Below are 12,725 nucleotides of genomic sequence, written 5' to 3' on the forward strand. Positions count from 1 at the left end.
CTGCCATGGTGGCACAAGCTCTGCTGTCCATCAAGGTCCCGTAGTGCAGGGGCTTGCAGATGGCAACGTAGCGGTCATAGGACATGATGGTGAGAAGGGAATACTCTGCTGAGAGGAAGAAGGAAAAGAAAAAGAGCTGTGCAGCACATCCTGTGTAGGAGATGGCCCTGTTGTCCCAGAGGGCGTTGGGCATGGCTTTGGGGAGAGTGGTGGAGATGCTGCCCAGGTCGAGGAGGGCCAGGTTGAGGAGGAAGAAATACATGGGGGTGTGCAGGCGGCGGTCGCAGGCTACGGCTGTGCTGATAAGGCCGTTGCCCAGGAGGGCAGCCAGGTAGATGCCCAGGAAGAGCCAGAAGTGCAGGAGCTGCAGCTGCCGCGTGTCTGCCAACGGCAGCAGGAGGAACTCACTGATGGAGCTGCTGTTGGGCATCTGCTGTTGTTGGGCTTGGAGTCCTGCTCAGAGTGCAGAAGATAATGACAAGTCCAGACCATTCTCAGAGGCACTACTCCTGCTATACTATGAAATGTTTTAATTCTCCTACAACAGTGTACATTTAGCACCATTACTTGCATTTAATTTCATGTAGATCAGCATTCCTTAAGCAGAAGCAGCATATGGAGCTCTAACCTTCCTCTTATTTTCTTATCCCTTCTCCCTGGATATTTTCATCTGTTTCATGTCTCATATCTTTACCCCAAGTGCTCTTAGAGCCCCCTACCCGAGCTTCTGTGGCATTCAGTTTCAGTTAGAAAATGCTGCCTGTTTGTAGGATAAGTGAATTATTCATGCCTACAGAAAATGAAGATAATTCCATCCTTCGAGAAAGGGGAGACTGAAAGCACATCATGTGTGAGTGTTCACAAAACAAGCAATTGATTGATGAAAAATTCTCAGAACTCTTATTGCCCCTTTTAGATTTCTGACTCCAAACCTCTTTGCCTCAGAACAGGAAATGGAAACCCCCTGCCTTGGCTCTCCTCTTGCAAAGTGCCCTCAGAAACATTCCGTTGTGCAGTGGAGCTGTGATCCCCTGCCCCAGGCAGCAGCTGTGGCAGCACAAACCCTGCCGGGGGCTCCTTACCCCACACGTCTCCCCGCAGCGCCCTGGGCAGCTCCCCGGGCAGGCTGAGTGCTGAGCCTGGCAGGCGGCAGAGTCCCATACCCGGCACACAGCCCCTGGGGCACAGCAGGGACCCTGCTCTGCAGGACAGCCCTGGGCACCCGTCTCAGCTGGAGCAGAAAGCTTTTTCCACAGTAAAGAAACATGCAGTGCCTGCAGTCAGATCTCCTATGGGATGTCCCAGTTATAGTTACCCCTTAATTAAAAGCAGCTCATGGTCAGCTGTGAGACTTACCTTGTCATGGTCTGTGAGCAATGCTCCTGCAGTGAGTTCACAGCCCGCTCACACCACACACATCCTGCAAGCTCTCTCCAATTTCTCTCCTCTCCTTCTGTCACCTGCAGGCTGTGCTGTGCACGAGATCTGCTCCTGGGCACAGCTGTCTCTCTGCAGCTCTGCCCACTTTTATGAGCTCCCTGTGTCCCAGGAACCTGGACAAGCAAGCAGCAGATTATGTCATTTTTATCCTTCCCACTCATTTCCCCTGACATGTCCCTGGGTCCTCATGGCCAACAGCTCCTGAAAGACAACAGCATCATGACTGTGCTTTGAAATCCACTCAATTAACCACCACATGTCCAGTGGTCAGTGACTGATTGGAGACATATGGGGAGTGCTCCCAGAGATCGTTTGATGAAACAATAAGGGCAACCAGACAAGGAAGGCGAGGTTTGGACTTTCCCTGTGCAGGGCAGTGATCCAGCTGAGGCAGCGCAGGAGTCTCATCCCTTGACAGAAATCCTGGAGCTGAAATGGGATTCAGCTCCCTACACACCCACAGGAGCTGGGATTCCTCTGGTTCCGTTCAGAAGTGCACAAGGAGTTGCCTGCATGTGAGCTCCTGCTCTGAGTCCTCGGTCCTTCAGCTGGGAGGCAGCTGCTCACACACAGACACTGGGTGATGCCCAAGGTGCCTGGGCTGCTCCTGATGTTTGCAAGTGCTTGTAAACCGTGTGGGAAATCCCTGAGATAGACACCTCCTTCCTGGGCATCAGCTGAGGGCCAGAGAGGGGATAGCACCGGCTGTCCGGTGAATTCACTCACAGCTACAAGAGCAGCACAGGGCCTTCAGGAAAGCCATGCCCATGGTGTGTCCGTGCTGCTACGTCACCTCCAAGACCCACGATCGGTCTAATGTTTGTGTGCCACCTTCTGCACACTGATTCTATAGATGAGCTATCCAGTCAGGCAATGTCCAGTGATGCTTTTCAATTAGGATATTTACTTCTGTGCTTTTGCACTAATGCAAACACCAACACACAAGAAGCTAGAAATCTTGGTAGAGCTGCAGGCCTGAGCTCCTGTTTGGACCATGGGGACACAGTTTAATGGTTTCCACAACTGCACTGTAGCACAAGGGGGATACCGAGTCTTTAGGATGGATGGGCGAGGAGACAAAGAAGGGCGACTGCCCTCTGTGAGAGTGCACTGAGCTCTGCCTGGGGATGGAAGAGCAGACAGGTCAGAGCTAATGGAAATGGCAAACAGAGGAGACCATCAGTGTCTTTTCCTGTCTTCCTGATCAGGGAGAGTAAATGGAAGGTGCCCTCTGCAGACAGATGGGAATCTGATGTTGTCTGTCCCTTGTCCCATTTGGGGGCCTTTGTCATTCCATTATCTGCGGCAGGGACAGCACAGCAGGGCATGTGGCATCCAGCAGATCCATGGAGAGCACAGATGGCAGCTTCTTGACCAAGCCATGGAGGAACCAAAGAGGAGAGGTGCTCTGCTGGATCTCATACTCTCCGGCATGGAAGGACTTGTGGGAACTGTGAAGGTCAAAGGGGCATCAGGCCATGTGCAAGATGCAAATGTATCTCTTTTAATTTATTTATTTATTTTGAGGCTGTAAGCTTAATAGTTGATCATAAATGTCAATAAAACTGAAACAAATAATTGAAGACAAAGATGGAAATCAATGAAAATGTGTTAACCCTTCTCAACATGAAAAATTCTCATGAGTCTTGTTCCATTTTAAGTTGTAAATATGAATCTTTGAGGTGATTTGATGTCTTTTTTTTTCTTTTACTGAAACTACAATGTTTTCCAGAACTGTGTTCGCTGGACACAAATGCCTTCAGGTTCAGAGACACAGACAGCGGTGCCAGTGCCAATGCCCTGTGACTGTAGCCTGGTGCCCAGCACTACTCTTCCCTGCTGCCTATTTGATGTGCCTCATCCTCCAAGTTTTTTCAGCTCTCCTAAAGAAATGGCCATGGTTAAGGGCATGTTTTCAGCAGGCCATTTGGGCACACACTACTCCCACTGCCCTCCAGATTTCTCCATCCCTTGCTCTTTGTTCAGTCAGATACCTCCCAATTATCTGTCTGATTTCTGACTTTCAGGGGGATTACTGGAATTTGTTCCATCTCCCCAAAGTCTGATGGAATGTGTTGTCAACTCCTTCACTGTGATTTGATCTATCCCTTCCTATCTATTCTTTTTCTTTTTCTTCTTATACTTTTTCTTTTTCTCAATCACTGTCTCTTTTTTATTAAGGCACGAAGTCTGAAAGATGTTCATTAATGTCAGTAAAAGTGAAAAACAGAGTTGGAGACAAAGATATAAATCAATGAGAATGTGTTAACCCATCTCAATGTGTGAAATACTCACAAGTCCTGATCAGTTTTAAGTTGATACCTCTCAACTACCTGGCTGATCTATCCCAGGAAGATTACTGGAATTTGCTCCATCTCTCAGAGTCTGATGGCCTCTGTTGCCAACTACTTCACTGTGATTCAATCTATCCTATCCTACCTCAGAATAAATCATTTCTTTTAAAAATATTCCATATGAAAGACAAACTTCAATAGATGCCGCTTGAACATGGCATGCAGTTGATCACTGTGTTTTACTGTTCATTCAATTGCATCACCTTTCTTTCCATTTGCTGGCCAGATAAAAAAGAGAAATCTTTCCTTTTCCATGTGTAGCTGGTTCTCTGAGGAAAGCCAGTGGGAGTTGGTGCAAAGCAGTTTTAACACTGAGCGGATGAATGCAGAGGAGAAGAGTGATGTGAAGAAAAGTGATGCAAGTCCCATAGGTCCATTGTGAGCAGAAATTGGGTGGGGAGGTTGAGAAGGACCTTAGTCAACACAGTAACAGTACAGAACTCATTGGGACATCCTGGATTGGTATCAGTTGCACAGTGCTGCTTTAATGTCTTCTTTAAACCCAACTATAAATAAATAGACAATAAATTTATACTGGATTCTTTAAGCTCTCTCCAGATATCCCTCCTTTTTGCTGAACAAGTTCTGATAACCTGAAGAAGATAACAAGATGGCATAAGGCACAGGAGATTCTTTAGGTTATAATGGGCCCCAGGGTGCATTTGATGCTGAGTTCATCAGCCTCTAGTGCAGAGAGAAGTTTGCACAAAGTGCTCAACAAGACAAAGTCGGAAGTAACAGTGAAGTTTCTTGGAGTATTAATGGGCCCACTGAGGGCCATTACCAAGTAAGCTTCCCAAGGGACTTGTTAGAGAAGATAACTGGAAGCCATGACTACAGGCAGGCAAAGGCACTGGCATGCTAAGAAACCTCTCCTTTGCCTTACGAAGCAGACAGGTCAAGCCCTGATTGCAAGACCAGTGGTAGAGAGATCCTGTCTCTCATGTTGGCTCCTGGCATTTCCTGGGGCAATGGGTTGGAGGTCCGTATGATGTTAAATGAAAGACATGGGGACAGAAGATCCCAGGCTCTACATGTGGTGCAAGGACGCTGTGAGGTTCATGTCCCATATGAGACCTATGTTTCATTGCAGGATGTGAGAAGGGATGTGAGAAGGGCCCAGTCTGAACAAGCAGTCAATCCCTGTGAAACTCTGAACTTCAGATCTCTCAGTTCCAGTGCCCTCGTTTGCACATTCTCCCAGAGTTTGAAGTCCTTTATGTTCTGCGGTGCACAATCAGGCACTTGTTCTTGTTATACGTTATGCACTTGGTGCTTAGTACCAACTGGTACCCACTTCTCTGACTTGTCCACATCTCTCTGCAAGTCCTCTCCACCCTCAGTGGAGGCAACAGCACCTCCTCATCTGGTCTCATCAGCAAACTTGCTCAGAACGTCTTCTAGTCCTGCATGCAAGTCATCTGCATAAACATGAAAGGAAAGTGGCCCCAAAATGGAACCCTGGGGACCCCGACAGTGACCATCTACCAGTTTGATGGAAAAAACTGACTATAATCCTTTGGGACTGACCTACTGGCCAACTGCTCACCCACCACATTGTGTTTCTGTCTAGCCATATGCAGAACATTCTGTCCAGAAGGTTGTTGTGAGAAACAGTATCAAAATCTCCACTGAAATCCTCAAGGATTACATCAACTGGCTTCCCTTGGTCAACTAAACGGATAACTGTGTCACAAAATGAGCTTAAATTAAACAGGACCTTTGCCTCACAAACTTGTGTTGGCTGCGACCAATGACAGAATTGTCCTTCAGCTGTTTTTCCATAACTCCCACCATCATTTTCTCCATAATTTTACCAGGCTCTGGACTGACAGGTCCATAATTGCCCATGTCATCTTTCTTGCTCTTCCTTACAATGAGACAACATTTGCCAGCTTCCTGTCAGCTGGCATGACCCTAGACTTCTTTAGATGCAATTGAAATGACAGCCCAGAGCACACTAAGTTTTCATCATTGAAAGAAAGTAGATGTGCCATAGCTTTGCAATGTCTTGAACTCCAGAGTATGCCACAAATGGAGCAGAGGGGAAGATTTGCCTCTTCTGTAGTGAACTCATTCATTTGGTAAGCAGAATAACACTACCTGATACATGGGGACTGTGTCTCTGCTCTGCTCTGCTCAGCTCACAGGGCAGAGGTTCAGGGTGTTGCTCTCATGTCAGTGCAGGTAAACTCACTTTAACCTTTTTTCTTCTGTAAATGCTTCCTCTGTTTGTATGCTCAGATACACTTCCACATTCCCTCAACTACACTTCCATATATCATTAACAATTACACTTTCTTATACCATCAAAACAGTTTGTCAAACAGTACAGTTCTTCAGTTCACATAAACTCCCTTAATACAGTCTGTATTCTTCAGTTATAAACACTGTGCCACAGAACCAGCACTGATTGAACCACCTCCCTCACACACTTCCTCGCAAGCAGTACATAGTATTACATAAATGGGTTGACATTCATTGGTCGGGTGGAATGTACACCTCTCCTCAGGACAATCTTACTAATCTACAGAGTACAAACTCCCGTCTTCTTACATACAAGCAGAAAGTACATATGAGTGGACAGACAACACAGTCTTTCACTTTGTCCGTGTCTGGCCATTTCCCTCACAGGAGGAAGGAAACATGGATCGGGACTCGGCACTCACCCTGCAGCTGTTCTGTGTCTCACTCACACCACACTCACTCTGACATTTAGATCAAAAACCATGGTTTATTCATACTACACAATGCTGACAACGTTTTCTAGCTGGAATCTTAATAACACTCATACTCTGGTCGACCAGTTGCAAACGTTAATGTTTTTCCCAGAGTCGGCTTGACACACGGTACCAAACACTTAAAGCAGATGATAATATTGAACATACAACCTATAACCCCCGTGATTACAACTTGGAGAACCCAGGCTACCATTTGACAGGCTATCCACTATATCCCATACCCGTAGGAGAGACCAACCTAGGTCCCTCCTATTGTCAACTACCTGGGAGAGAGTATTTGTTCTTGTTTCCATTCATATGACATACAGTTCCCTTTCATAGGAACTCACCCAAGGAGTCTTCCTACCCCAGCTGGCAACCAAAGCCATGAGCTCACCTCCCTGGGAGCAGCACGTATGGCTGTAAACTGTGTAGGATGTCTCCTCAAGACATATGGGCTCCACTTACCATACACATACCTGGTCCACCTATGGGTGGTCCTTGTCTGTCCCTGCAGTGATCAGGTGAGGAAGGGAGTCCTTCAGAGAAATCTCAGGGTGCGCCAAAAGTGTCTCCCTCTCAGCTGGTCCTGCAGCGAACAGAGCTGGTCCCACCTGGGCCGCCAAATTGACTACAGGAATTGAACTCTATAACCTCTATAACTGATACAGTCTCCCATGACATACTTATACCAAAGCTGAGGAAGTATGGGATAGGTGATTGGACAGTGAAGTGGGTCGAGAACTGGCTGACTGGCAGAGTGCAGAGGGTTGTCGTTGGCGGTGCGGTGTCTGGCTGCAGGGCTGTAACTAGCGGCGTCCCCCAGGGATCTGTGCTGGGTCCGGTCTTGTTCAACATCTTCATCAACGACCTTGATGAGGGGATAGTGACCACCCTCAGCAAGTTTGCTGATGACACGAAATTGGGAGGATTGGCTGACACGCCTGAAGGCTGTGCTGCCATTCAGCGAGACCTGGACAGGCTGGAGAGCTGGGCAGTAAGACACCGGATGAGGTTTGACAAAAGCAAGTGTAGAGTCTTGCACCTGGGTAGAAATAATTGCATGCACCAGTACAGGCTGGGGGAAGAGCTGCTGGAGAGGAGCTCTGCTGAGAGGGATCTGGGCGTCCTGGTGGACGACAGATTGACCATGAGCCAGCAGTGTGCCCTTGTAGCCAAAAAAGCCAATGGCATCCTGGGGTGCATTAAAAAGAGCGTGTCCAGCAGGTCGAAGGAGGTGATCCTCCCCCTCTACTCTGCCCTGGTGAGGCCTCATCTGGAATATTGTGTCCAGTTCTGGGCTCCCCAGTACAAAAAAGACAGGGATCTCTTGGAAAGAGTCCAGTGGAGGACCACAAAGATGGTGAAGGGCCTGGAGCATCTCCCCTATGAGGAGAGACTTAGGGAACTGGGTCTGTTTAGCCTTGAGAAAAGAAGGCTGAGAGGGGACCTGATCCAGGTCTATAAATATTTGAGGTGTGGGGGGCAAAGAGGTGAGGCCAGACTCTTTTCAGCAGTGTGTGGAGGAGGGACAAGGGGAAACAGACAGAAACTGCACCATAGGAAATTCTGCACTAATGTGTGCAATAACTTCTTTATGGTGAGAGTGACAGAGCACTGGAACAGGCTGCCTAGGGTGGTTGTGGAATCTCCTTCTCTGGAGATATTCAAGACCTGCCTGGATGCTGAGCTGTGCAACGTGGTGTAGGGAACCTGCTTTGGCAGGGGGCTGGACTCAGTGGTCTCTGGAGGTCCCTTCCAACCCCTACAATTCTGTGAATCTGTGAATATCATGGAGTTGTTCGGATGGGGAAAGACTACCCCTTTGAATGACCTTTTGTCAGGGCATGTCCTGGGATTCCTAGGATCCTCAAAATGCAGCACTGCTTCTGTCACTGAAAAATGGGGCCCTGTGTGGGACGGAGGGAGGGTCCATGAGTCCCTGGCCCACCTGACTGAGTATTTCCATGGTCTTAGCAAAGACATACTTACAACTTGAGAATGACAGTTAGTTGTGTTCATGGTGGCATGGCCACTTTTAATGGCCTTGAACTGTCTGAACATAACTGAAGAGGCTCAGGCTGATGCAAATCAGCTATTGAATGATAGTGTTGAAAAATTGGAAAGACAGGTGGCAGTTTTGATGGGAAAAAACCTAATTCAATCATTCTCCTATGGAAGATCAGTAACAACTGTCTGGAGGACCATGGGGGCCCTGTACAAGGGAATCTGTATAAAATGGACTCTGTAAATGAAGGCACTAAAAGGTCAGATTTTGAGGTTCCATTTGGACTAGATCTATTTGAGATCTGACTGATTGTAACCCAAAAATGAAAAAAAAAAAAAAAAAAAAAATGCAGGATAGGCTGGTGGGAGTGCCCTGACCAGTATCCAACCCCCCAAACCCTGCTGCCCATAATACAGCAGCTGAACTGATGGATATAGTACAGTGGTTTAGACAGAAACCAAGAGAGCATGCCAGCATAGCTGCTCTAGTTATGGGACATGGAGGCAGAAAGTGCTATGGTGAATGGACTGGAAATTTCAAAACTGACATCCATTACTACTAACCCTGCCCTCAGGCAAAGACTTTATGCTCTTGTCTGGAGGGCTTATCACAATAAAGATTGGCGGATTTGCTGCGTAGACCGGTCAGAACTCAGATCTGCGTTGTGCTTCCTGCGGCACCAAACGCCCAACAGTGGCAGTTCCGCTTATTGGCCAGCAGGTGGCAGCAGAGACCACGGAAAGAACGTCTGCGGGACAGACCCTGGGGATCCGTTCTTTTGATTATAGGGGAAGAACACAAAGATGGAAGAGGAGGGAAGGGGGAAAAAAAAAAAAAAAAAAAAAATCAAACCACAGCAAACAAATAAAAACTTATCCAAACGTAGCAAACGTGAATGTCTGTCAATAAATTAATGAGTAATTAAATTGATATCCCTTTCCTGCCCCCCCCCCTCCCCCCCCCCCCCCCCAACTTCTGAGATGAAAAAAAAACACTTCTTTTAGAAGAAAACAGAGTAGTAACAACTTCTGTACCTACATTCACCACTCTGAGATCCTGTCTGGGTCTCCCAAGGCTTGTAAATAACCACTGGGTCGGTTCTGATGTCGCGTGATTTGTTGTCAGTTCTCTCATGGTTCTCCGGTCAGTTCTCCGGTGCCAGGATCTGCCACAGGGCATTCTGACCACGGGCATCATGTTTCTACGCTGCCGCCTGCATTTAACAGGCAATGGGACTGCCCAGCATGTGCAAGGCAGCACCTCTTTCACACCACCAGAATGTTTAAGGCTGTTGGGATTGTTGTTAGCGTCCCATTAACACTGAGGCTAGAGATACCCTTAGGATTGACATTACTATTAGCATTACTTTGATGGTGCCCTATCTGGGTCATTTCCAGGGGATGTCAGGAGTAAGGCACAGTGTCAGGAGAAAAAGAACAGACTCTGTTACTTTATAAACGTGATAATAGAGAGAGTTCATTGGAAAAAATACAACTCTTAAATAATGCAAAGCATGCTTCTGATTGGATGCAGGCATCATCTGGGCTCTGATTAATATTACTCTTAAGGTAAAGATTATTGTTACCATAATGATTTTTTTTTTTGATTATGATCAGGGTTAAGGTTCCTTTTGCTACAAACTTCTAGCATCATTTTTGTTGTTGCATTTGGAGTTAGGGACGATTTTAGAATCAGGGTAAGGGTTAGGATTAGAGTTACATTGCTGGTTAATGCTGTTATCTTTACAGCTCCTGTGAGGGTTGGGGTCTGGGTCAGGTGTTTAAAAATGAAATGAAAAAAGAATTAAAAAAATATATTGAAAGCTTCAGATTTCCTTAATCTTTGTGGGAATCATATAATGTGCAACTCAGATCTACCTCTTTGTGCAGTGACTGCCTGTAAATTTGCTGGAGCCTAATATAATATGGCCTTGTGCTTTCCACTAACTCACCTTCATTTCATTTTCATTACATTTGCTTGGTAGTCAGATTTTGGTGTGTGGATATTTTAAAACAATCTAACTGACATTAGCAAAAAATTAAAAATAAAATTAAAAAAAATGCACAACAGCATCGTATCAATTTTTATAGATAAGATAAAGAAGAGCAGTTTCCCTTAGTTTTCTGTGCCTCTTTACTTTCTTACCCTCTCCCCTTGTGTGAGAAACTCTCAAAGTCAAAGATTTCTAGTTAGGCAAAGATGGCAGCGATAGCAGCAGTGCTTATTCATTATTGCAATACTGCGCGCACATCCCCTATTGGCAAGGGAGAAACTGCACACCAGTCAGTGAAATCAATTCTGTTCTGTGCCCTAAACCCACTGCAGGTGATGCTCTCATGGCTCTCATTGGTTGAGCATCTCAGGCTCACAGACTCCTCGAGACTGTGGCTAGGATTCATTTCCATAGAAGGTCAATTACCAACCTCTTGTTTTTAGGTTTGCCTTGTACTTTTCTGCGGACAGAGAAGGGCAATGTTTCCAAAAGTCAGTACATTCATTCTGTCCTGTGCTGGGCTCTACCCACCCTGTATTTATCTTGTGCTTGTCTCAATTCTCCCCATGTCAGAATGCCCCCAGTCTGAACTTAATTCTGTTCAGCAACTTTCTTGGTGGAAAAACTACTTATACAGCTGTTTTACAAGAGGGTTATACATTCAGTTAGGGCCTACACTATGTACTGAAAATACTGGAAACTTCCACTGCAAAAACACAATCTACCTCTCCCATCTGTGCAGCCTTGCAGACCCAGAGCACGCCAGGTTATTTCTGCTTTCATAGCATTTGCATGCTGTAGGGTGAGCAAAAGGTTCTGCTGCTTGATTCTTCTGCAAGAGCTGCCTACCGGCAAATGGTTGCAGGGATGGAGGATGTGACAGAAAGCATTTGTCTCCACAAGAGCAGAGTTACATTCAGTACAGAGTGTGAGAGTCAGGTTGGTGTGGAAAAGCACTGACACGCTGGGGATGATGCAGTGCTCACATGTCTAACACTCACAGACATTACTGTCAGAAGGATGGTGCTGTGTTGTGCTTCTACCTTTGGCAGCCCCTGGAGAAATGCTATGGCACACAGAACACCTTTGTATTGCACTGACTGCTGCCATGCAGCATGGATTTAACACACCAAATCCAGAGGAGCATGACTGCATCTAACTGCCCTGAGAAAAACTACTGTAGCTGAAGAGATGAGGAGGCAGCTGCTCATCTGCAGAACAAGCAGCACTGCCAGACATTGGGCCAGGTGAGCACCTCCTGCTGCAGCGTGATGATGACAGGGCTGGAGATGATCTGCAAAGCCAGCTTAAAAGTGGGAGACGTGAGTCAACATGGCAGGAGGACAGAGGTGTTAGGGAGCAGCCAAGGCATCAAAGAGTATCAAAAGGCTTTGAAAAGTATCACAAAGTGACAGCCAGGAAGACTGGGATATATCATGAGCAGCAACCTGGATGCTAGAGATTATTTGCTCCCATACAAAATGGTAGAGATCTTGCTGCAGACATCCCAAAGCCAGGCAAAATGGGAACCCAGAGCTCTGCCTGCACGAACCCCACAGCCATAGCATTGCAAGCTGAGCTGCCTTGCTGTTTGTTGCATTCATCCCAATCCCTGTGATTGAAGACTCAGAATGCAGTCGAGGCGATGACTGAGCATGAGAGTGACTTTATTCAATAAAAGACAGGAGGGCTTGAGAGGTCAAGGGTGAAGATGGGACTCCTCTTGTCAAGATGAGAGTGGCTCAGAGCTGGTGCTGCTGCCTGGTGCCTGGGACTGGCAGCCTGACTCTAAGTCCCCATCTAAGATGCTCAGCTTCACCTCACTGATGCTGCCCTGCTCCTGCATGGTGGTGCTGCTGCTGGGACACTCGGGCTGTGCTTGGGATGGGCAGCACTGCAAAGGCGCTGGGTCACAATCCAGGCAGGTGACTGCTGTGTCTGGCAGGCTCAGGTCAGGAGCTTCAGCAGAGCCAGGAGATATGAGAGCATGAACGTGGATGAGCCCCTTGTGTCCATCACTGTTACCATGTGGAAGGCTGTCATCCGAATTGCAGCGATTCATGCTTAATAAGAACTCTCCATTGATGGAAAGACACTGCTTGGTTTGGATCTTTGGGGTTGACAAGGGCTCGAATCACCTAGGAAGGCATAGAAACACAAGGGTTAGTTTCAAACATTTGCAAGTTGAATCATGAAAGGTTGTTGATACT

Source organism: Coturnix japonica, unplaced genomic scaffold, assembly GCF_054131305.1.
Source record: "Coturnix japonica strain WE unplaced genomic scaffold, WE-NBRP24 Scf047, whole genome shotgun sequence".
Lineage (NCBI taxonomy): Eukaryota > Metazoa > Chordata > Aves > Galliformes > Phasianidae > Coturnix > Coturnix japonica.